General features: G+C 47.2%; 1 protein-coding gene across 1 annotated transcript in view; it reads left to right on the top strand.

Annotated features, from left to right (window-relative positions):
* The first annotated feature begins 914 nt into the window (after positions 1 to 914).
* Positions 915 to 24,744, top strand: part of PDE4A (phosphodiesterase 4A) — a 385,508-nt gene continuing 361,678 nt past the window's right edge. The window contains exon 1 of the mRNA XM_028712668.2: positions 915 to 1,081. The gene's annotated coding sequence lies outside the window, so the exon portion shown is untranslated. The remainder of the gene's footprint in view (positions 1,082 to 24,744) is intronic.

Here is a 24,744-nt window from a genome sequence, read left to right as displayed (position 1 = left end):
CACATCCCCATTATTCATTTAGAACATGCTAATAACGTGAGAAGTCAGTCTTGCAGGGTTAAACTTCTGGTTAGCCACAAACTTTATTTCCATCCCCTGTTGACCCAGGCCAGTGGCCTGTTGTCAGGGTCGGCCCTTCCACTGCCTCTGGTGGCAAATTCTGAGGGGCGGGAAATAGCTAGAAACGTGCCACAAAATCCAGCTACTAAGTCCAGCCAGAGTTTGTGCGCAGAATGGGGGGGATACACCGTCCTGTCCTTCGCCTCATGCAGCAAAATGACTTGGGCAGCTCCTGCCTCTTGTGATGCTGGGCCACTTCACGCAGCCGCTTCTGGTCTGCCAGGGGCAGAGGCTGCAGTTTGGCCCCAAAGGGAACCAGGAACCTGGTCCGCGCTGAGCTGCGCAGCATTTTCCAGGTCCTGTTTTACTCCCGGCTGCGGCTTTCAGGCGACTCTGCCGGAGGGCTTCCCTCTCGTCCCCCTGGGCGGAGCAGAGCACGGTGCTGTTAGGAGACGGAATCCTCCCCTTAGGATAACTCGCTTTTTACGCGCCCGGGGCACCTGAACGTCTGGCTTCTTCCCCGCAAAAAAGAAAATCGATCAGCCATAGGGAGATCCAGGAAATCTGCCTTGCGCACAGAGAAAAAAAAAGCCCCCTGATTCTTCCTCCCGGTGTCGCCGCGCGCCGGCTCGTCTCGGGACCCCGCGCGGCCGCGCGATGTGCCGGCTGACCTGCTCCCTTTCGACCCCGGTCCCCGCTCTGCCCCCGTCGAGCTTCGCCTGCAGCGGGAGCCGCCGCCGCGCACCCGCGCGCGCACATCCACGCGCTCGCGTGCACGAGGCGCTCCCTGCTACTAGCCGCCGCCGCTCGCCGCCCCGTCCGCGGACTTGGGCAGCGGGGCGCTGGGCAGGGCGGGGCTCCCGAGGCGGCCGCGGGGGACGCCGACGCCGCCCTCTCCTCGGCGCGCTGCCTCTAAGCGCCGGCGGGAAACAAACGGTGCCCGCCCGCCGCGCCGGCGAATGGGCGGGAAGCGGAGAGGGAGCCGCGGGCGCCGCGCGGGATCCTCGGCTGCACTGCAAAGGTAAGAGCCTTGCGGCAGAGCGGCGGCGGCCCCGCGGCGCTCCGAGCCCCTGCGCCTCCGCGCCTGCTCCGGGCGCGCTGCGCGGGAATGGGCCAGAGCGCGGCAGAGCGCTGCGCTGCCCGACCCGCCGCCGCCGCCGCCGCCGTGGCTGCGCCAAGCTGCCCGCTCGCTCCCAGCCGCGGGGCTTCGCTGCGGGGCCCGGCCTCGGGGGGGGGGGGGGGCTGGCGACTCCTGCCCCCGCTGGTGGGCCCACGTGGGTGCCCTGGAGGGGGGGGGCGGGTTGCCGCGCGCGGGGAGTTCCGTAGGTTTATACCGCATCCGAATTCAGTCCCGCGGGAAGCCTTCTGTTAGCGTTAAAAACATATATTTCCCCCTCCCGCGGGACAGACGGTGGGTTTCCGGTGTGAGTTGAGGTGCTGCACAAGCAGCCCTCGGGCTCTGGCGGTGTTGGGCTGCGGAGCTGCGGCTTCGTTTGTGTCTGCCCGGGCATACACGTGTAGATGTGTTAAAAGCTGTCACGCGTGTTTGGCGTTGGTATGGGTGCCCGTGGAGTCTCATGCTTGTCGTTGATTCTGATTCCTTGGAAGGGGGCCGGGGGTCCCCACTCAGAAATAGTTTCGGAAGGATCAAGGAATTTCTTCTCCGGTAGGGTGCCCTCCGAGTATTTTACGCCGCCTCAAGTGGGTTTTCTGTGGAAATCCCCACCCTCCCCTCATTGGTGTAGACTACATTTCTGTGCACATAGTCGGGGACTGCGCTTATTTGAACTCAGGCCCTTCCTGCCATGTGTGGTCTACTCTAGCCTGTCCTAATGAGGCTCCTGCTGCTAAAATGGGGGCAAGCCCCACAGCTCTAGAGGCAGATGTAATGGTGCACTTTCATGTATGCTCATGTGTCTCTGTGTTCGCATGTGCATGTGCTCCCGAGCACTGCTGGTTCACCCCATGTACAATTTCTAACAGGTCGGGGATTCTTCCTCTGCCAAATTCCAAAGGTTGCGCTCCGCAAGCAGGTTGTGCAAAAGCCCCCACTTCCCCACCTGTTTTTCTGCACTGTCCAGGCAACTAGTTATAGGGCCCCTCCCTAGGCACAACCAAGTTTGACTGATGTGTCCCTGGAGATCTGGGCTTCTACCTTTTCCCACTTTGCCACAGTGCTGTGCCCCCTTTTCAGCAGAGGACTATAAAGTCAAAAGTCTTGGCTTTCGGCCAGTTGACTGTGGTAGCTCCCCATTAGTTTGAATCCCCAGTAATATGACAGAATTGGGTTGTGACAGATCAGATCCAGCCCATTTATTCCAAGCTAGTCTGCCATGCTGTGATCCTCAGAAAGTTCAGTTCAAAGGGGCAATTCTTACTGTACCTGTTTCACTCCATGTGCATCCCTGCTCTTGGGAATGTCTCTGCATTGAGAGTTGGTGTTGCTCCGTTGGTGTTGCTCCGTGAACTTCAGATGTGCTCCTTGGCATTCCTCAGTAGAGACAGCTTTGCCAGCGGCAAGGTGAGGTGGCTGCCCACAGGTGGCACCTTTTGAGGGCATCATTGGGATAGGATCAGATCTGGCTCAGGCAGAATCCCATGGGAATTTTCCCCAGCATAAACTCCATTGAAGTGAATGGGAGAGTACACCTCCCATTCATGTCTACTTCCTGGTGGATGGTGCCTCGTATTAAGGAGTGGGTTGGGAGGTGTTTGTGGCTTTTGAATTTTTCCCTGGGGCAAACACCTTAGGCCAGCTCTGCTTCCCACTTGCCCGGTGCTGTTAGCATGGCTTTCTGGGCTGGTTGAGGCAGAAGGAAATCCACTTGTTTTTCTCCCTAGCTGTTGATAGAAGGCAGCAGAAGATGGGAGGAACATTATCTGCAAAGCAGGGCTACCCTGCTTTCCCAGAATGCCAGAAGGGAGCGTGTGCTGCATTGCAAACAGTGGGAGCCAAGCAGAGTCTCTTGCACAACAAACTCAACAAGGCACCAGCTCTAGCAGGCTTCATTGAGATCCCCTCCAGCCTGCAAGCAGAGGCACACTTTCAGTTGCAGTGGTGCAAATATAGGATATATTTCTCTTGAAGCTTTCCAGCAGGGGACAGGGGCACTGAGCCAGCACTGACTGTGCTGCTGTTTTCGACAGCTGGCTTGGGATTCCCTCATTACATTGCAGAAAGTACACAGAGAAAGTGCACATGTTGTGGTGGTGAAGCAGGATCTGTGCTGGTATGGCTCAGTGGTGTAATCACAGCCCAATCAATCTGTTCATTCTTTCTCTCTCTTCTCCATCCTACCCTCTGGTCAGAGGTCCCTGCTATTCTCTAAAGGCCAAAGGGGGCTCACTCTCTACTTTAAATGCTGCCAGAAATCTGCCTCAGCACAGTTCAAATGGCGTTATATTGCTACCTGTCCTGTGTTATGCTCTGTATTCTGTGGAAATTGGAATTGCTCAGGGCAAAATATTGGTCTTTTCAAACTAAGGGAGGGGAAGGTCAACTGGCTCTCATGAACATACAATACAAGGATTTGTCTATGTACAAAATGTCATTTGTTTGAATCAATGCATCAATTCCAGCTCAGTTGTCCCAACCTATCCATCCGTGCAAGCTCAACTGTTGCCTCAGTTTTCCTTATGGTAAACATGTTGTTTTGAAGCCTGGTTTCTTATGGCAAGAGGACATATAATCAAAATATGCATGGCTTAAGCATGGATCTTTGGGGCTGCCCACTCTCTGGGGTGAAAATGCACCCCATTTCTGAATACTGCCTTTGGAAGGGAGGGATGGGGAAACAGAATATACAGCTGTAAGTGAAATAGCCCTTAACTCCATATCAAACTGAGAATGCATTTACTAAGAGGTATTTCTGATTAAGGGATGCGGGTGGCGCTGTGGGTAAAAGCCTCAGCGCCTAGGGCTTGCTGATCGAAAGGTCGGCGGTTCGAATCCCCGCGGCGGGGTGCGCTCCCGTTGTTCGGTCCCAGCGCCTGCCAACCTAGCAGTTCGAAAGCACCCCCGGGTGCAAGTAGATAAATAGGGACCGCTTTCTAGCGGGAAGGTAAACGGCGTTTCCGTGTGCGGCTCTGGCTCGCCAGAGCAGCAATGTCACGCTGGCCACGTGACCCGGAGGTGTCTCCGGACAGCGCTGGCCCCCGGCCTATAGAGTGAGATGGGCGCACAACCCTGGAGTCTGTCAAGACTGGCCCGTACGGGCAGGGGTACCTTTACCTTTACCTTTTTATTTCTGATTAACAAAGTGCTCCAGCACACCCGAAGAAATCTTTGTGGCTCCATAATGAATGTATAAGAAATGGAAGAAAGGAGAAATCATGAAGGAAGAGTGTGCATAAGTAGCCAACGTTCACAGTGGGAAGGTTAGGTGGGCAAAGCTCAGAATGAACTCAGGCTTGCAAGAGAGTTTAGAAATAGTAGTAAAAGGTTTCTTTGACTAGGTTCGAAGCAAGAAAAAGTTCAAGCAAGTATTAGGTCCCTTGCATGGAGGAGACAGAGAAATGCTCTTGGTTGACTTTGCCTCTGTCTTCACCCAAAAGGAAAGCAGTTCCCAACCTGATGATAACAGAAAAAATGACGCAAGGAGGGAGCTGCAACCCAAAATGGGAAAAGATGTAGTAAGGGAACACCTAGCCACTTTAAATGAATTCAGCTCTCCAGGGCCTGATGAGTTGCTCTCCAGAGTACTCAAGGAGCTTGCAGACGTAATCACAGAGCCTCTGTCTATAATGTTTGAAAATCCTTGGAGAACAGGTGACGTCCCTGCAGACTGGAGGTGGGCAAATGTTGCCCCCATCTTCAAAAAGAGGGGAAAAGAAGACCCAGGTAACTATTGACAATTGAGCTTGACATCAATACCAGGAAAGATCCTAGAACAGATAATTAAACAGTCCGTCTGTGTGCACTTAGAAAAGAAGGCTGTGATTACTAAGACCCAGCCTTGGCTTCTCAAAAACAAGTCATGGGAGATGAATGTCATTTCTTTTTTTTGATAGAATTGCAAGATGGGTGGATCGGGGGAATGCTGTGGACATAGTGGATGAACAGGATGAAGAACAGGAATAGTTATTCAATAGTCCAGAACCAGCTTTTAGCACTGGTTCCCTGGGGGTGCTTAAATCTGCTACTGATCCTTAAAGCAGTAAACCTTCCTTTCCACTGTGCTTTCGCTAGGGAAGTGCAAACTCTACTCACTGATGTTGGTACATTCTGTTAATTACTAGTGGTAAAGAGCTATTTGTGAATGAAATAAGGATAATTCTCCCTGGTTGTTAACATTCCTTTCCAGAAAGAGTCTTTTGGCATCTTAAAGTCTTAGCAAACGGTGTGAGCTTTTATGGACTTCAGTCTACTTCATTAGATGCATGAAGGATTATTCTGAGTTACAGGTCAGGGAAGGGGGTGGAGGAATTGTAAACAGTGAGGTCCGAAGAAAATGAAATGCAGAAAAGTACAGCAAGTTGTCGTTGTGCAATTATTGGTGGCAATTCACTAAATAGTTGTTGTCCTGGCAATTAACACATATAGTGCACTAAAAATATTTGTCTGGGTTCAATCCGCAAGTGATAGTGTTGTAATTTGGCATTTTTGTGTTGCAGTCTCATTTCTCAGCCTATAGCACCCACACAATGAAGTTGGGGGTGGGGAACAGGTCAACAAGGCCAGATGGGAATTTGGGAATAATCTACAGGACTAACCTAGAAGAGAAAATTACGGAAAACCACTTGTTGTCACTTACAGTTTCCAGCTGAATCCACTCCAATGATTTCCAACTTGCGGTTTGAGTCACAATATATTGCCAGGTGAAACCACCATTGCTCTCTGGCCATCATACAACTGAGGGAGGAACAAGCTACATTGGCTGGGGTGGGGGCTCCTTTAAACTTCATGGGCCTGGGGACCAGGCAGCTTGTTCCTCCCTTTCAACATCCTGATGTATCACCAATGCTGGTGATGTATCACAATGTTGAAAACCTAACATTGCACAGCCCTAATACAGGCAGAGGAACTGGCCCTTGTTGCAGGCCTAGAGGCCAATTCTGTCCCCAAATCTTTTCCCACAACGCTTATGCAGGAACAAATAATGTCATCCACAACACCAGAAGTTCTTTTGGCTGCTCATCTTCCAGTGTGACGTATGACATCATCTCCCAACATTGTCCTTCTGCAGTCTACATAAAACAAACAGGCCGGTTGCTATGCTAAAGAATAAATGTTCATAAATCTGACATCAGAAACAACAGCATTCAAAAGCCAGCAGGGGCAGGGGGCATTTCAGTCTCCTAGGAGAGTGGTTTTCAACCAGTGTGCTGTGGCACCCTGGGGTGCCTTGAATGATGGTCAGGGGTGCCGTGGGCAACACTGGCTTCTGTCCCTCTTTCCTTCCCTCCCTCTTCTGATGCCCTCTTATGACTCTGCCTCCCAAAGGCTTGCATGGCTGTTTGTTGCAGCAGCTTTGGCTACAAGCTCCCCAGGCGAATGGTGCCTCTGGGGCTGGCCAGGGGATGCTGATTGCCAGGAGCTGAGGTGGCCTCAGAGTAAGCAAGCCAGCAGGTGAGGGAGTCCAGCCAGCCTGTCCTTCAGCTCTTACTGTTGGGAAGTCCTAGGCCCCTGTGAGGCAGTGTGAGGAGGCACCTCTCTTTGGGGCAGGGGGCGCAGCTCAGAGACCATGAGCAGCAGCAGCGGCGGCTGCCCTGAGGACTCCCAAGGAGAGGGGAGAGGAGGCTGAGGGAACCCTCCACAAGGGAGGGTATTAAAAAATGGACGAGAGGCTGCCAGCTCTGCAGGCGACGGGTGACAGAACTGGGCTCCTGAACCTCACAAGGGTGCCACAGAAAGAATGTGGTTGGTCAAGGGAGCCATGGACTCAAAAATCTTAGGATACTCAGTAAATGTCCTTAGAGTGGGCATCTTGAACCAAGGAACTTCATACAGAGACTGAAGTGTGAAACCACTGAATTACATCAAGAGGTTCAATGATGGAATGAACAGAAATGAAGGATTTTTAGCTCTTTAAATGTGTTAATTGGCTTACAACTATCAGGATGTCTGCATTACCAACAACTGTTTTGTTAATTATGTAATTAAGCTGATGAAGTGAACTGTGGTCAATTAAAGCTTATACCGTAACAAATGTGTATGTCTTAAAGACTATTTGTTGCAGCCAGAAGGACAAACATGGTTACCCTTTTGGAAATTCCAGCTAGATTGTTGTTGTTTTTACTTAATCCTTGTCCTTTCCCTCAGCTGAAACAAAACAAAGACTGAATCTCTGCATTTCATTCTATGTCCTCTTTCCTGTCCCTTTCCTCTCTCTCTGCTTTCTTGTCTCCTACTTACATTTACATTTTAAGTGTCCTGGGACAGAGATCTGTCTCTCCCTTTGCTTATGCAACTTTGTCCAGATGATGATGCTGTACAGATAATTAGAACTGCAGCTTTAGTAATACAGTTATTTGAAAGTAATTTCTGTTGAACTCTGTGGGGCTCTTGAATCAACAAGTCCATAGAAATACACAAGCTTACCTTGGGAGTTTCGAAGGTTACATTCAGATGAGGTTTTATTGAGTAGGGTGGCTGGATTTTTGTGGTGCCATAATATGTCTATTCTGTGGTTTCAGGAGGTGGTAGGACTCAAAACAACAAATAATTGGTAACTTTACTTTGATTGCATACAACTTCTATCATTGATTAATTCCCCCCCGTTTTATATCCTTACAATGGAAAGTGGTTAAGCAACAGTGCCAATGGAAAAGACAATAAATGTGTTTGTTTTTCAAAACGGGTAATAGTATGGCTACAGAAAAAGAGAGAGATCTTAACACAGCAGATGGCACCTTGTTGTAGTTAACTACCAACCTCTCTGGATCAATAAAAGGAATGTGTGACAGCAAGTAGCTCAAATGGTCAGAGAAAGGCACTTCTCTCCCCTTCAAGCACCGGATAGGACACCTTTTCCCCTTGTCCTCTTGTTCCATCCGACTGAAGCAAGATCAAGCATGAGATTGGTTTTCAAAATGCATTCTTTCAGCTCTGCAGCCAAGAACCAAGGCTCCAGAACAGCATTCTGTCGGCCAGCCAAGCTCCTTGCAAGTATCCCCAAAAGTCTTTTTATGGCAGTTACTGCTTTCCCAGTGTCTGCTGAAGGGTGTTAAGGGGGCTTGCAATAGTGGTTGTAGCATAAGATGACAGAACTGGATTTATTAAATGTTTGCAGGGTAGCTGGCATGCTCCACCATGGAGGCCTGACTAATGGGTTTTAAATGGAAATGATCTTCATCTGAGAATCCTAGCCACATACTGTAGATGATGCCTTTGCAGGCTGCAGATCCCTAGAGGTCTGTGTTATGTTTTAAGTGAAGAACAAAAGATATGTGCCGCCAGCAGGACAGCGGTGGGTGTTGCTGCAATCTCTGTGCCTGTTCTCGTCTGAGGAGGACATTCCTACTTCTCCCTTTGGCTGCCTCCAGCCAGACAACCTGGCGGAAGCGATGGCAAGTCACCAGACAGGCAGATCCAAGAGACTTGTGCCATGAGCGGTTGCATGTCAGGTGGCAAGAGTTCAAGATGTGCAGCTTTTCTCCAGAGAGAAGCATCACTTAGTGTTTTCTGCCTGCCGTGCAGCTTCCCCAGCTCAGAAGTTCCCTGACAGGAAAGCCTAGTCCTAAACATCCTCGTCATATGCTATCCTTGGCTTCATCACTGGTTTTGAGGAGTAGGACAATAGACTTGGGCTTCTTTAGGAAAGTGGTGCTGGGGAGAGTTGGTTCTGTGTGTGTGTTGCTTGGCAACAACGAGCTGCTTTCTTTCATTCATTCTTGCGGTGAGGGGAGAGGAAAGGAAGAGAGTGCTCAGTGATCTGGCAAGCGCATCTTTCCAGTCTGCTGAGAGAAGGGTGTTGGCTGTCCCTAACCTCAGTCTTTGGAAACCGAGCCCCTCTGAACCCCAGCACAAGGTCAGGAAGAGCCCACACCCATCTTTCGAAGCTCAAGAGAAGGGTGGAGGCCCTCGGCAATAGATTTGGAGGTGCTCAGAAAGCCGGAAGGAGACTGCTTCTGAGTGCCTCCAGATCCCAGTGCAAGGCCAGGGTGAGATAATAATAATAATAATAATAATAATAATAATAATAATAATAATAATAAATAATTTATTATCTATACCCCGCCCATCTCCCTAAACGGCCTCGGCCCAGTATACCCGAAGGAGCATCTCCACCCCCATCTTTCAGCCCAGACACTGAGGTCCAGCTCCGAGGGCCTTTTGGTGGTTCCCTCACTGCGTGAAGTGAGATTGCAGGGAACTAGGCAAAGGGCCTTCTCGGTGGTGGCGCCCGCCCTGTGGTACGCCCTCCCACCAGATGTCAAGGAAATAAACAACTATCTGACTTTTAGAAAACATCTAAAGGCAGCCCTGTTTAGGGAAGTTTTTAATGTTTGATGTTTTATCGTTTTTTTATTATTCTGTTGAGAGCTGCCCAGAGTGGCTGGGGAGGCCTGGCCAGATGGGTGGGGTATAAATAATAAATTGTTGTTGTTAAAGTTGGGGTATGTAGACTTTTTGGGATAGGGTTGGTGGCAACAACCAGATCTTGACTGGTGATAGAGGCTTAGCAGAATTTGTGGACCTCTGGAAATGCCAGTACCTACTGATCAATTCTTGTCAGGCTCACTCCCCCGAAAAAACCACACACAAACATTCATAGCTGTGGGTGGGCAAGTAGTAAAGAAATGGCCAGAAGATTACATGCACCTTCCCTCTCCAACACTTGCCTGTTCCAACTTGCCCCCCTGAAAACAAAAGTGGCTTTTCCTGCAAGTAAAAAAGGGCTGCCAGAGTTTGGTTTGCAAATTATATTTGAATAGCAAATAGTTAGACCTTCATAGAGCTGTATGTAACTTTACAGGGGTATACATGCAGAGACCCCGTGCAAAACATACTATTGGGGCTCTGTGAGGGGTAGAGTTGGCAAGTGCAGTAACAACCCCCACCCTCCTGATTGTAGTATCTGCACTGGGCTAATGTTTTAGGTCTATCTCAAGGATAACGACCACACATACCAAAAGGCCTGTGGAAAAATAGGCGTCTTTGTTCTCTTCCCACTCCTGTGCTATAATAAAGATTTACTGCACTGTCCAATCCAGCAGTCATTTACTTTTCTTGTAGCATAAATATTTAGAGGTCTTCAGATTTTACAAAGAGACGGATATAACTTTCTGCTCTCCATTGAAGGAGATGGCAAGAGGCACAACTGTGTCATTTTAGGGCTCTGAGGCGGCTCAGTGGAGACTGAGTGGAGTGAGCCAGAACCAGGGATCTGGAGCCAGTTTGAAGGTCAAAGCTAAGTGGCTGGCTAACAGCTGAATACCAGCCATAGTTATCCTGGCCAAAATGGTTGAGCAGGGAATGGCAGAGGGATTTTTCTCCTCTTCCAAGCCATGTATTCTGGTCATACCCTGTACGCAAGAGATGGGAGGAAACCCGTTCATACAAGCAAGTCTATATGTTTAAAAATCATTACCATCACTGATAAATTTATTGTGCTAGCCAAAGGCCATAACAAAAGCATGAAAACACAGTTTCAATACAAAATATAGATTAAGGTATCGACTAAAACAGACAGAACCATCTATTTCTAATGAGACTATAACCAGGAGGCCTTCACTGTGATGCAAAGTGTCTTTCAGATTTAGACCTCCGAATCTCCTTTACAGTTCATGGCTATTTTGTCCAGTTCCTCCTTGCTGCCAATGCAGAAAGGGCCACTTTGTGAGTCACTAACGCATTGGAGTCACTCGGTAACCGCAGAACCCACTCCATTGGGGGTTGATTGCTTCCTTGAACAAACAAGGGTTTTAGAAAGTGACTCCTTGGGTCTGTGTATAAGGGGCAAAATAACAAATAATGGATACTACCTTCTGTCTGCAATTGCCTGCATATGCATAGTCTATCTGCACATGGAATCTTCTTGTAAGGACTATCCAGCACAGCTGAGGGCATTGCGTGAAATCACAACACAGTAAAGGCAGATCTTAATGGTACAGGCGGAAGTTTAACTGGCTCTAAAATGCTATGCTTTCAATAGAGGGAAACACAGGGAACAGTTAGATGTTTTAATCGCTTGTAAGTCCCTTCTGGATTCTATCCAATAAAGCCAATACCTTAGTTGACGCTTCTCCTTCTTCGGAACCTCATTCAGCTCCTGCAAGTGATAATACCCAGGATTCCTCCAATGTGTGTTCTCCAGATCCATGTAGCATATGGATGGAAAGTGCTCATTGAGTAGAGATGTAATAACACTTTTCAGGTATTTAAACCGTGCACAGTCTACTCTCGCCTTTGTCCAACCTGCTTCTGTTGGTAGAAGAGCCACTGATGTTCCATTGGGTGAAGAGAATCTAAGAAATTGATTCTTCACTGTTTCTAACTCTTTGATTGTGTTCAAGTCATCTCTTCAGATTTCTGGTCCATATAACATTTGGGGGATCACTTTGCTACTGAAAATTGTCAATCCAGGATCAAACAACTGACCACCCTCCTGGAAATAAAACTACATCAATGCCTCTGTTGCCTTCTGTGCTTTGCCCTTCGTCACTTCAATATCCAGGAAAGGGATTTGCTAAGCAGGATTCTGAGATATCAAAAAGATCGAGTTTGCTCTTGTTCATGATGGCCCAACATTCGTTTATCTCTGTGGCTATGTTTTCCAAAAACCATGATCTTAGTTTTGGAGCAGTGTTAGAAACTGGGATGGAAAGACTATTCACCACATGGCTCTTGGAACCTGGGTTACGGGTGCAAAAGCATAATGGCTAGCCTTTTGTGTAATTCCCCCTTGAGAACTATTTTTAGAAGTCCAAGGGCGGGGCGTGGTTTGACTAAAATGGAGAGGAATCAGGAGTTGGGGCTTGTGAGTTTAATGTAGAGATTCCCTGCCCAATGTTCGAAAATTCCATTGTTCTAGGCGACAGGGAATTTCATTAGCGCAAGCAGTTTCTGAGCTCTGGGTGCAGTACTACGCCTAAGATTTCAGATTAAAACTGCAGAGTGGAAAGAAAGAAGGACCCTTTTTCTCCCTCCCCACTTCTAGCTACTCTCTGAAGACTGGAGAAGAGACCCTCTTAAGAATATATTGGGGGGGGAGGGGAAGGACTAGACCATACGAAAAATGAACATAATATTTTAGCTGCAGTTCATTCATTTTCAGCTTTGTATTCTTGTTATTAAAAAAGCACACCTAGACATTCCATTGTTGCATCCATAACCTAGAAAGTTTAACGTGCCGTTTAGCTCCTAGCTTTCATATCTCAGTTTCTAACACTGCCCCTGCCCATCTTAGCACTGTGGCCCTCGGGAAGTGGCTGGACTACAGCTCCCATCATTCCTGACTGTTGATCATGCTTGCTGGGGCTGATGGGAGCTGGAGTCCCAGCAACCCAGGTTCCCCATCACTGCTTTAGCAAATGGAATGTGCATTCTTACAAAACTTTATTACAACTATGAGAACAAGATGTGTGTTTCTTCATCTTCTCTCTCTTTAAAATCAGAGTTGGAACGCTGATCCTGTTTGGGAGAGAAATACATTAGACCAAAGTGTTAAGGAAACGGTTGTAGCTTTTGTCTTCTGCTGCATTATTCACTCTAATTCCTGCATGGGCTGGGTGTTTGCTCCAGCTGCGCAAAGCCACATAAGGAAATAGGGAAACACGTAGCATCTGTTTGGGATTCAGATAAAGTCTGCTATGCCAGCATATCACACTTCTCAGAAATTCCCCAGAGGTATCAGATAGGTTTCCTCCTGACCTGGCAGTCAGGGGAGCACTGGAAATACAGCAAGCTCTCTAGATCATGTGCAGATATTTAATTCTGTTTTTGCCTGCAGTCTACTGCAAATCACATGCCATGCTGTTTATTGCTGGCTGGGCTGACAGCCAGCTATGAATGAGACTAGTCTTTCCCCCTTCGCTTTATTGAACTACCTCTTCTCTCTAAACCAAAATCAAGTATTTGTTTCCTAGGTAAGTTAGCAGAGAGTCTTGCAGTCAGACATGGGCATGCAGTCAGCTGCTGCATATCAGGGTCAGAGGTCTGGAGCAGCAATGCTAGCATTAGAAGAAGAACCTAGGAAACTTCTTTGTATGAGGTCCATCTAGCTCAGAATTACCGTATTTTTTGCTCTATAAGACTCACTTTTTCCCTCCGAAAAAGTAAGGGGAAATGTATGTGCTTCTTATGGAGCGAATGCAGGCTGCACGGCTATCCCAGAAGCCAGAACAGCAAGAGGGATTGCTGCTTTCACTGCGCAGTGATCCCTCTTGATGTTCTGGCTTCTGAGATTCAGAATATTTTTTTTCTTGTTTTCCTCCTCCAAAAACTAGGTGCGTCTTGTGGTCTGGTGCGTCTTATAGAGCGAAAAATACGGTATCTATTGCTCTGACTGGCAGTGGTTTCTGGGGCTACCTGCTCCTTTAAAAAACAAAACAGCAACCAGAGATTCTGGGGATTGAACCTGGGAGCTTTCGCATGTGAGGCAAGCGCTCTGCCACTGAGCTATGGGAAGGACTGCACACTGATGGGTATTAGTAAGTTGATATATCAATTACATTTAATCCTCTACAGAGCCACGTGTGTGGGCTAACACAAAGAAAAATGGCTTGTGCCTGTTTTTAAAAAACATAAAGGCAGAGTTTAAATCCCATCATTAGGCAGAATTTAATTGAAGACTCAAGGGACACGGGTGGCGCTGTGGGTTAAACTACAGAGCCTAGGACTTGCCGATCGGAAGGTCAGCGGTTCGAATCCCCGCGACAGGGCGAGCTCCTGTTGCTTGGTCCCGGCTCCTGCCAACCTAGCAGTTTGAAAGCACACTGGTGCAAGTAGATAAATAGGTACTGCTCCGGCGGGAAGGTAAACGGTGTTTCCGTGCGCTGCTCTGGTTCGCCAGAAGTGGCTTAGTCATGCTGGCCACATGACCTGGAAGCTGTACGCCAGCTCCCTCGGCCAAAAAAGCGAGATGAGCGCCGCAACCCCAGAGTCGGTCACGACTGGACCTAATGGTCAGGGGTCCCTTTACCTTTACCTAATTGAAGCCTCACCCCTTTGCCATCCCTTCCCTTGCAGGCTTCCGAAACAGCTCTTCCCTTAATTGAGAAGGGGTGTCTTATAGGGGCACTGTTTGCCCAACTGCTCTCTGAAGCCCTTCCCACCTTTCTTTAAATGCCTCTCCTTCCTCCATGGCTGCTCAACACCCCCCCTGGCCACTTGCTTGCTCACCTGCTTGCTGTTCTGTCATCATGCTGCAGCTGGTGGGGCCGCTGATGGACCACAGTGTGACTCTCGCACTAATATACAGTATATATAGATGCAGATAATGTGTCCAGTGTGTTTGATCCGAGCCAAGTTAGTTGCACTCTGGTCCCACTGAAATCAGTGGGTTGTGTTATCCATGACGTTAACAGAAGCCTCATAGATCTCAGTGGAAACTAAAGGCAACTAACGTGGAGTTCATCCTTTACATATTCACTCAGAAGTAAGTTGCACTGAGTTTAGTAAAGCTTGCTGCCCAGTAAGTGAATATAGGATGGCAGCCTTAGTATGGATCTAATCTAGAGTTTTGTTAGTGCCAACAAATGCTTTGCATTGTCTTATTCTGATGAAGTCACCTCTAAAAGCTCACTTGGGCCCCAATCTTCAGTATACATTTTAAGCCCTATCCTGCTACTTTAATCAGTCATGATTTTTCCCAGAGAATCCTGGGAACTTTACTTTGTTGAGGGTTGTTAGGAGACTCCCTTTTCCTTTCACAGAGCTACAGTGCTCAGATCGGTTTAACGGTCAACCCCTCTCCACAGAGGACCCTGAACAAACTTCAGTTTCCAGGATTCTATGGGGGAAGCCACGGGGATACCACTTTAAATGTATATTGCAGGTGGGGACTTAGCTACAGTCCAGTACCCAGTTTCCTGGGAGTAAACACCGCTGCACTCAAAATTTTCAGTAGATGTGTGTAGGATTGTGCTGTTGGAGTATGTCTTCCAAACTTGGGAGCCCATATTGTGGGGGTGGGGGGAATCTGTGGCCCCTAGTGTGGTGTAGTGGTTAGAAGCAATGGACTCGTAATCTGGTGAACCAGGTTCGCTTCCCTGCTCCTCCACATGCAGCTGCTGGGTGACCTTGGGCTAGTCACACTTCTCTGAAGTCTCTCAGCCCCACTCACCTCACAGAGTGTTTGTTGTGGGGGAGGAAGGGAAAGGAGAATGTTAGCTGCTTTGAGACTCCTTCGGGTAGTAATAAAGCGGGATATCAAATCCAAACTCCTCTTCTTCTTCAGATCTTGCTGGACTCCAACTTACGTACAGCATGGCCCGTGGTCAGGGATGATGAGGAGCAACATCCAGAGGGCCACAGGTTCCCCAACCCTCCTGTACTGTAAAAGAGCGGGGGGGTGGGGATCCACAAACGAATTTCGACCAGTGTGTGTAGCAGTCCCCTAACAGTGGCATGTCTGCTTAGAGAATCCAGTTGATTCCTGCTAATAATAAATGTAAAGTGGTGCTGCAAGGTTTCATCAGTAGATGAATTAATCAAAGCTTTACTGAATTGGTGAGGACTTGAGATCTTGCTTGGGGCTGGTTTTGGTTCTGTGTCACTGTAATAGGGAATGCAAAAGACAACATTACCTTAAAAAAAAAAAGTGGTGATAGTTGTTTCCATTTGCTATACTGTATTGCAAGTTGCCTTAAACTTTCTTGGCCATGTTAAAACCCTATAATAATGATATACAGTGGTACCTCGGGTTACATACGCTTCAGGTTACATACGCTTCAAGTTACAGACTCTGCTAACCCAGAAATAGTACCTCGGGTTAAGAACTTTGCTTCAGGATGAGAACAGAAATTGTGCTCTGGTGGTGCGGCGGCAGCAGCAGGAGGCTCCATTAGCTAAAGTTAAGAATGGACCTCCAGAACGAATTAAGTTCTTAACCTGAGGTACCACTGTAATAACATCTTCCACTTATATTGTGCTCTCACAATATTCAGTGCTAGTGTCTAACTTTTGGATGCTACTGGTTTTAGCAAGACTTATTTCTTGCTTTTAATATTTCTTGCTTTTGTTCTGAAATGGATCGTTTTTAGATCTTAATCAAAATTCTATTCTTACATTATTTATTTTTATGTATCCACTGTTACCTTGAATATCTAATGTGTAATGTTGCCTGAATTTGTTTATTTTCCTGTTCCTTCAGACCCCCTTTCCTTTTCTACCATGTCTATTGTAATGTAGGACACTGTGCTATTACAAAAAAATACATATAGATGATTTATAAATACACTGGTACCTTGGTTTACGAACTTAATCCGTTCCGGAAGTCCATTCTTAAACCAAAGCATTCTTAAACCAAGGCGTGCTTTCCCATAGCAGCGGGGGACTCAATTTACAAATGGAACACACTCAACAGGAAGTGAGACATGTTCTTATTCCAAGGCAAAGTTCACAAACCAAAACACCTACATCCAGGTTTGCAGCATTCTTAACCCAAGTTGTTCATAAACTCAGCTGTTCTTAAACCAAGATACCACTGTAATAATAATAGATAGGTGTGCTAAGAAGTCAGAATATAAAATATTTTATGGTTTCTGTAACTCTAGGAACAATATTGTTAGTTAGGTCAGTATTATAATAATTAGTGCTTTGCTGAAAACTTCTGCATTTCCCCCAACTATTCTTCTTCAATTAAGGATAAAAGAAAATTGAAAATTATAAAGGGGATAATTTGTGTGTGTGCATGTGAAATTCTCATGAGGACAGGGTTTTTGATGCATTTGCCATACTCAAGTGTTGTTTGTGAGTGTCTTTTATTCTGCATATAACTCCTCCCATGGGGTTATTTCAGAGCAGGAGTGTAGGCACCCAGGGAGGCTGCAGAATGTTGTAGAATTGTTACAAGGTAGGGTCAGAACAACACAGCCCCTGAATTTCTAAAGTGCTCCTGAGGTAGAAAAATGAAGCCTCTTTCTCAGAGGAAGGAAACTTTCAAGAAAATGAACAGATTTTGACAAAGTAGTACTAGCAGACCTTGTAGCTTGGGTGAATTATATTGGAATAATCACTTACAGTTCCTGGAATTCAAAGGCTTTATTCATGCAGGAACTAGTTACAGAGTGAGTGGAGATGAGAGGGAGAGAAAGTAGCAGATATCTTCTCTGGAGAGAAGAACAAAAAAAATTGCTCATTCTTTAGGAGTAGAATTAACTTAGACAGAGAGCTACAAAAATTGCTGGCTAAATTTCTATACAAACAGTGTCCTCTGGTGTTTAAAGTAACACATGCATTAACTATGAACTCAAGAAAAAGAAACGTATTTGCTTTTCTTCAACAAGTAATACTAATCTGGTGTGTGATTGAGAGTTTACTTCTCACTGAGCTGATAAGCCTACATCTCAGCTGTAACACTTCAGACTGAAGGTGGAAATTTGCAATACTAAATGTTCCTCTATTTATTTATTTTTAATTCTTCACATGAAAAAAATATTAGGAAGAAAGTCCTTTCCCAGTCATCCAGGCTTTGTATGGATAAATCAAAGGATAAATTAATAGGACAGAGAGCTAACTTGGGTTTTAAGGGAAGGTTTGGTTTGGAGGATAAAGTTTGGCACAGTGGCTCAACTGAGGCTTGATCAAATACAATGAATATACAAATAACTTCAAAGTTTTGAATTGGTGGATGGAAAGAATAGGTAAGAGAAAAGGACTTAAAAGAAAGTGAGGCTGAAGAAAGAAGTGGAATGGCAACCAGGAGACAGGGAAGGGTTTCAGCAGAGAAATGGCGAGGAACCACCTTGACCATTTTGTATACTGTATGTTGTAAAGGCTGCAGCCCTATGGATACTTATCTGTACAGGAGACACCATTGAATTTTCTGAGTAAACATGCATAGAATTGGCCTGGAAAATGGATAGACACAGGGATGATCTCTCACCTGACACTGCTCTGTTTGCCTGCCCGCCTTTGTGTTTTGGAAAACAAGCTTGTTCTGCTGAGCACAGTGGCGAAAACATTTTGGTCTTGCCTTCCCCCTGTAGCTTAAGCAATCAATTATTCACAAAATATCTCCTTGATCTTCTGCATAATGCAACAGAAATTGATTTAGAGGAAGAGGGCTCTGCCATCTCCTTCCCAAGTTACAAGCTATCTGCAGTTGTTGGGGTTTTTGAGGACTTTTATACTTAAAAACCAACAACCCTGAAACAGAGTTTTTGTCGTGCAATATTTATGACACACTAATGGAGGGTGGGGGAGAGAGATGAATGGCAGGTTTGTTCCTTCTAGCCTCAAATATTTCGGAAGAGTGAAACTTTAGCTTACTTCCTGATAAACCACCCTTGCTTCCTGTTTTGCCCCAGAATTGCTGGAGGCAGACTCCCTAAGGATTTGAAAAAGAAAAATATAGAAGGGGAGCATAAATCGCTATGGACAGCTGAAACCGGAAACTAAGATAAAACAGAAAGGAGAAGGTAATGATAAAACAGAGAAGGAAGCAAGATGGTAGAGTGAATAATGGTATTTGGCATTGAACGGTTGGTGTACCAGCAGGACAGCTGGAAAAGGTTAGATACCTGTAAATATGTCTCTGAAGTAATGTCACATTGAAGCAAATTATTATTGGAGAAAATCAAGTGTCAGTACGATTTCAATTTGGGAAACAAGAAAGGAGTTTAGCACCCCTACCCTACAGTTCTCATAATGTATCAGTTGCAAGAAGTGCCATGTTTCATTTTACTAGCATACAGTATAAGGTAAGGTAAAGGTAAAGGGACCCCTGACCATTAGGTCCAGTCGTGGCCAACTCTGGGGTTGCGCGCTCATCTTGCTTTATTGGCCGAGGGAGCCGGCGTATAGCTTCCGGGTCATGTGGCCAGCGTGACTAAGCCGCTTCTGGCAAACCAGAGCAGCGCATGGAAACGCCATTTACCTTCCCGCTGGAGGTATTTATCTACTTGCACTTTTAGGTGCTTTTGAACTGCTAGGTTGGCAGGAGCTGGGACCGAACAATGGGAGCTCACCCCGTCACGGGGATTCGAACCGCCGACCTTCTGATCGGCAAGTCCTAGGCTCTGTGGTTTAACCCACAGCGCCACCCGCATCCCTTTTGCAGTATAAGGTAGGTAAGTAATATTTCCAGTGGCGTAGCGTGGGGGGTGCAGGGGGGGCCGGCCGCACCGGGCGCAACATCTGGGGTTAGGGCAAATCCACAGGTTAGGGGGCGCAAATCCACGGGTTAGGGGGCGCAAATGCACGGGTTAGGGGGCGCAAATTACTTGCCTTGCCCCGGGTGCTGACAACCCACACTACGCCACTGAATATTTCAGTATTGTGGGTGAGAGCAAGAGGCTCATCTACCAAGTACATAGCAGAGGGGAGATTTAAATCAGGGATTTTCTGATTTTCAAGCTCTGTTCTGTTATAACTGCTGTGCTACACCAGCTCTCAAAATTGGCAAATTTCTTGCTCCTCAGGCAACGCTCGAAGCATCTTACATTAGCTAATCTGGCAGGGAGTGCTTGCAGCTGCTGGTAGCTGCTCTCAGAGTCATCCTTGCTGTGCCGAGTTCCCTGGAAGCGGCTGGAGGACTCCCTCTCCTTCTCCCACACCCAGCCCCGCCCAGCCTTTGTGCGTCATTTAGGGAGTCCCCGTGCTTGGCTGCCTTCCAAGCCAACAAGCTTTGTCAGAAGTGTTAGCAATTCCTGCTTCGTGCTGTGAAGCTCGCGCTGTGATTTCTTTTCTCTCCCCTGTTCAAATGCCCCCTCTGAGTTGTGCGTGGAGAAAGGCTGTGGGTAGGATTCCTTGTTTGAGGGCACTATCCTGCCTGTCTCTATGGCTCAGGGAGAGCATATCCTACCTTCATCCTCCCATTTCTGAGGTTGGCTGCTAATCCTTTGCATTGTTTCAAAGGAGGAACATCCCTTCAAAGGCAAAGACTTTCAGCCGCAGATGCTTGTTGAGCTCTTAGCTAAGCTGGTCCACAGCCAAAGTGGGTTTTGAATTGAACATTCAATGTGCTGATTCACATCCCATGGTTGCCACCCCATTGCAGCCCCTTGTAGTGGGATACCCTTGCTGGTTTGGTGCATCCCAAATGGGCATTTTTGTGAGTTTTCCAGCCAAGGCTGGCTTCGCACACCTTCTGTCATTCTGCTGTAATGGTACACATGACATTGAGACAGGCTTGCTGAAGGCAAGGGAGATGACACAGAGTGTGGCAAGGGCCCTGTGCCAAAGGCTGACATCACCAGGCTGACTTTAAAAGATGCCAAAACTCAGTGTAAGTGTGAGACCCAGACGCATGTCTTTTCTGAAATCGCACAGGTCCTGTTTTCAGGGTCAGAGTTGAGTCTAGGACCTGGGTATGGAGTGGGTTAAGGGGCTTTAACCTTTCTAGGTGCACATCCTGCTGGGCTCCTTTGCTTCAGGATGAGAACAGAAATTGTGCTCCGGCGGCGCTTCAGCAGCAGGAGGCCCCATTAGCTAAAGTGGTGCTTCAGGTTAAGAACAGTTTCAGGTTAAGAACGGACCTCCGGAACGAATTAAGTTCTTAACCCGAGGTACCACTGTATACAGTTTGACTCTAAGGCTGCAGTTCTTATCTGCAGGTAAGCCTCAGTGAATTCAGTAGGACTTACTGCTAAATAGACATGATTAAGCTAGCTCTATAAACGACTGCGTAGCAAGCACCCTTTGGCAGAGACATAGCTAGGTGATCTTGCGCCCCTGGCAGAACCGTCCAGATTGTGCCCCCTAGCCACGGACAATTTAGCTCTTCTTTCTGCCTCTCCTCCAACCCCAACCCCCCAATTCAATTTACCCTCTATTTAAAACCTTTTCTTATGAGGCAATAATCAATATTTTTATTTATGGACATATTTATGCACATATTTTTTAGCCAAATTTGCGCCCCCAGCTCATCTGCGCCCCTGGCGGGGGCCCATCTCACCCCCCCCTAGCTACGGCCCTGCCCTTTGAGTGTTCCGCCTCAGGTGTCAAAATATTGTTTAAGGTTTTGGGGAGGAACCCCCTAAACATGAATAAGCAGTAGAATTTTGATTATTTGGGATGTGAAGGGAGAAGTACAAGCTGCAGAGGAATTCCTAGGCTAGCCTTTGCAGAACAACCTGGCCAAGCTGGGGCCATTAAGATACAATGCAGGGCTAATGGCAAGGCAAGGGAACTGTCCTGCCGCTCAGCCCTGAGGTGTGAGCAGAGACGGGGGATTTGGAAGGTTGCCAGGGTAACCTGGCATGTCACAGGAAGAGTCTGGAGCCTTTGGCACAGGGCTTGGAAGAGCTGAAAAAAGGCCAGAACAACTGGCTGGCTGGCTGGCTGAAGGCAAGTAGGGAGAAATGCCCTGGACACAATAGCTTGTATCGCTGTGAAGAACAAGCCCCTCTTGAAATGACCATGCTGCAAGATCTGGACTCCATGCATACTTTGTTGTTGTTTAGTCGTGTCCGACTCTTCGTGACCCCATGGACTAGAGCACGCCAGGCACTCCTGTCTTCCACGGCCTCCTGCAGTTTGGTCAGACTCATGCTGGTAGCTTCGAGAACACTGTCCAACCATCTCGTCCTCTGTCGTCCCCTTCTCCTTGTGCCCTCCATCTTTTCCAACATCAGGGTCTTTTCCAGAGAGTCTTCTCTTCTCATGAGGTGGCCAAAGTATTGGAGCCTCAGCTTCACGATCTGTCCTTCCAGTGAGCACTCAGGGCTGATTTCCTTCAGAATGGATAGGTTTGATCTTCTTGCAGTCCATGGGACTCTCAAGAATCTCCTCCAGCACCATAATTCAAAAGCATCAATTCTTCGGAGATCAGCCTTCTTTATGGTCCAGCTCTCACTTCCATACATCACTACTGCATACTAAAGGTGTATATATGTGAATAAACCACATATCTTAAAGCTACAACGGCCTCTGCTGTGTCTTGCATCTCAAACAAGCACAGACCCTGGGTGAGAGCCTGGAACCCCATGGAATCTTGCCACGGCTTGGTAGAGATTGGGAGTGGCGCCCAACATTTGTAACAATATATTGAACTGACCCAAGCGCTGAGCATCTCAGTCCACTTGTGTGCGGACTGCATCCTTTGCTGACTTTGCAGTAGAAGGCAGCCAGCCACCTATTATCTTTTTTTTAAAAATAATATTTATTACTTTTACAACAATTTAAACACTACAAAAAAAAACAAAGAAAAAACAATAGATTACAATACAAAAACATCACACAACACCAAAACATCAAACTAACAAGACAAAACAAAAACAATTTAAAAACACATCAAAAAAAGAAAAAAAATTCAATATCTTATCTTTCTTTCACATATTTCCACGACCCCCTCACACCTCCCTTTTTGTATTCCACTTCAATTAATTATTTCAGCAATTCCTTTCCATCTTCCCCTGTTTTCTATCCTATAATTATCTTAACATATTTTAACCTATTATCTTAGCCCCACCATTGCGTCCCACTTATGATTACTTTCCCCAGCCCCTATTTGCTTTATAGGCTGCTTAGGACAACGTGTTCTTATGGGCGAGAAAGTCACTGCTTAGCTACTCTGACGTGAGCGGACTGTGTGTCTCCTGGCAGCCAGCTTTCAAGGCTGTAGCTTGTTACTTCTGTTAATAGCTGTACTATTCTGAGAGGTCCCTAAAGGAGCTGGTTGTATTGGCCTTGTGCTTGTGCACTCTCTCCTTCCCTCCTCCTTTTCTATTTTATTTCTTAATACAGAGGTTTTCAACCTTTTTAAGTGCACGACTCCCTTTACCAAGTACATTTTTTCTGCAGCACCCCTGTGAGGAAACATGCACCCAGCCATAGAAGCCCAGTTCTGTCACCCCTTTCCTGCAGAGCCGACAGCCATTCGTGCTTTTCAAACACCCTCCCTTGTAGAGTGTTCCCTCACCCTCTTCTCCTCTCCTCTTCTCTCCCCTGGCCAGCCCCAGAGGCACCATTCATTCGCCTGGGGAGCTTGTAGCCAGGGCTGCTGCAGCAAGCAGCTGTGCAAGCCTTTTGAACATCAGAGGAGGGAGGGAAGGAAAGGGACAGAGGCTGGATGTTGCCTGCGGCACCCCTGGCCATCATGCAAGGCACCCTAGGGAGCTGCAGTACACTGGTTGAAAACTACTGGGGGTAAAATGAAGTTCAGGAATGCTCAGTCGAGTGCCACCCCTTCCTGGGCCCCAGCCAGGCCTGATCTGACATGTGGTCCAAACACTTCCTCCTTAAGTTCCTCAAAGTGCAGCTAGGTCATGGGTAGGCAAACTAAGGCCTGGGGGCCGGATCCGGCCCAATCGCCTTCTCAATCTGGCTGGCAGACGGTCCGGAAATCAGTGTGTTTTTACATGAGCAGAATGTGTGCTTTTATTTAAAATGCATCTCTGGGTTATTTGATGATCTCCTTCTACTGGCCCACAATAGAAAGTCTCCTTTCATACTGCATCACGGTGTGGTACGCTGGTTTGACATCATCTGATAGGAAGTGCCTACAGAGGGTGGTGAATGCAGCACAAGATATTATGGACTGTCCTGTGAATCTGCTGGATGAAATAGCGGAAGAACGTTGCCTCAGGAGAGTGAGGAAAATTCTCAGGGATGATTCACACCCTGGCTGGCACTTTCTTGATCTCCTGCCCTCAGGTAGAAGGTATAGAAGCATGATTAGTCGCACCAACAGGGTAAAGAACAGCTTCTATCCGTGGGCTGTTAGGCTGCTGAATGAAAAGATAACAACAGGGCAACTGACTTTTGGGTTTGGTGGGTGTGCAACAGTAAACGAGGGGAATTAAGACTAAGGGAGTTGAGTGGGGGGTTCTCTTGTAATCTCACTGTACAAGTGACAATAAAGTACCGGTATTTCAATTTCAATTTGTGGGGCATAGGAATTTGTTCATCCCCCCCCCCAATGCAGTCTGGCCCCCCACAAGGTCTGAGGGACAGTGGACCAGCCCCCTGCTGAAAAAGTTTGCTGAACCCAGAGGTGAGCACTTTGACAGTCGCTCTGTCTGGGAGAAATTCGGGGTAGGGGAATGTGGAGATCTACTGGAGGGTCCTGTCCCTGCCCCTGCTTGCTTTCCATCTCAGTAGAGCTCATGTTTGAGGTCTCAGCAGGGCTGCACCCCGGCAGATCCTCTGGGTAATGTTGGACACAGGGATAAGCAGCTAAATGCTGATGCCTAAGGATGTGCCAAGTTGCACCTAACAAGCTTACCCAGGGAACAGCCGGCCAACGCAAATCTCCCTCACTCTCCATTCAACACCCACAGATGAAATTTTGAAAAGTGCTTGCATAAGATGTAAAAGAAGAATTCAAGCGAAGCGAAAAGCTTTGTGTGGGATTTACAGTTCCTGGAAGGTGGAGGGGAAAAAATGTAGGAGCAGGAGATAATCTGGTTCTGCTGGAAATAATATTATGGTTCAGCAGCAAATACTGGGCATCTTGTTTTGGAACTACCGTAGTCCTTCTTACAAAGTAATTGTTAAGAAAGGATATTTTTGGGTGGAACTTGGTATTTGGTACAGAATTTGATTCGCAGATCAATTTAGCCCTCCTCTTTATTCTTAAAAATGGATTAGAAGAGGCCAAGGCAAGGATTTTGAAGGCACCAACATTCGGGTGTTGG

Source organism: Podarcis muralis, chromosome 17, assembly GCF_964188315.1.
Source record: "Podarcis muralis chromosome 17, rPodMur119.hap1.1, whole genome shotgun sequence".
Lineage (NCBI taxonomy): Eukaryota > Metazoa > Chordata > Lepidosauria > Squamata > Lacertidae > Podarcis > Podarcis muralis.
The sequence above is the reverse complement of the archived record's forward strand: the minus strand, read 5'-3'. Positions and strand labels throughout refer to the sequence as shown.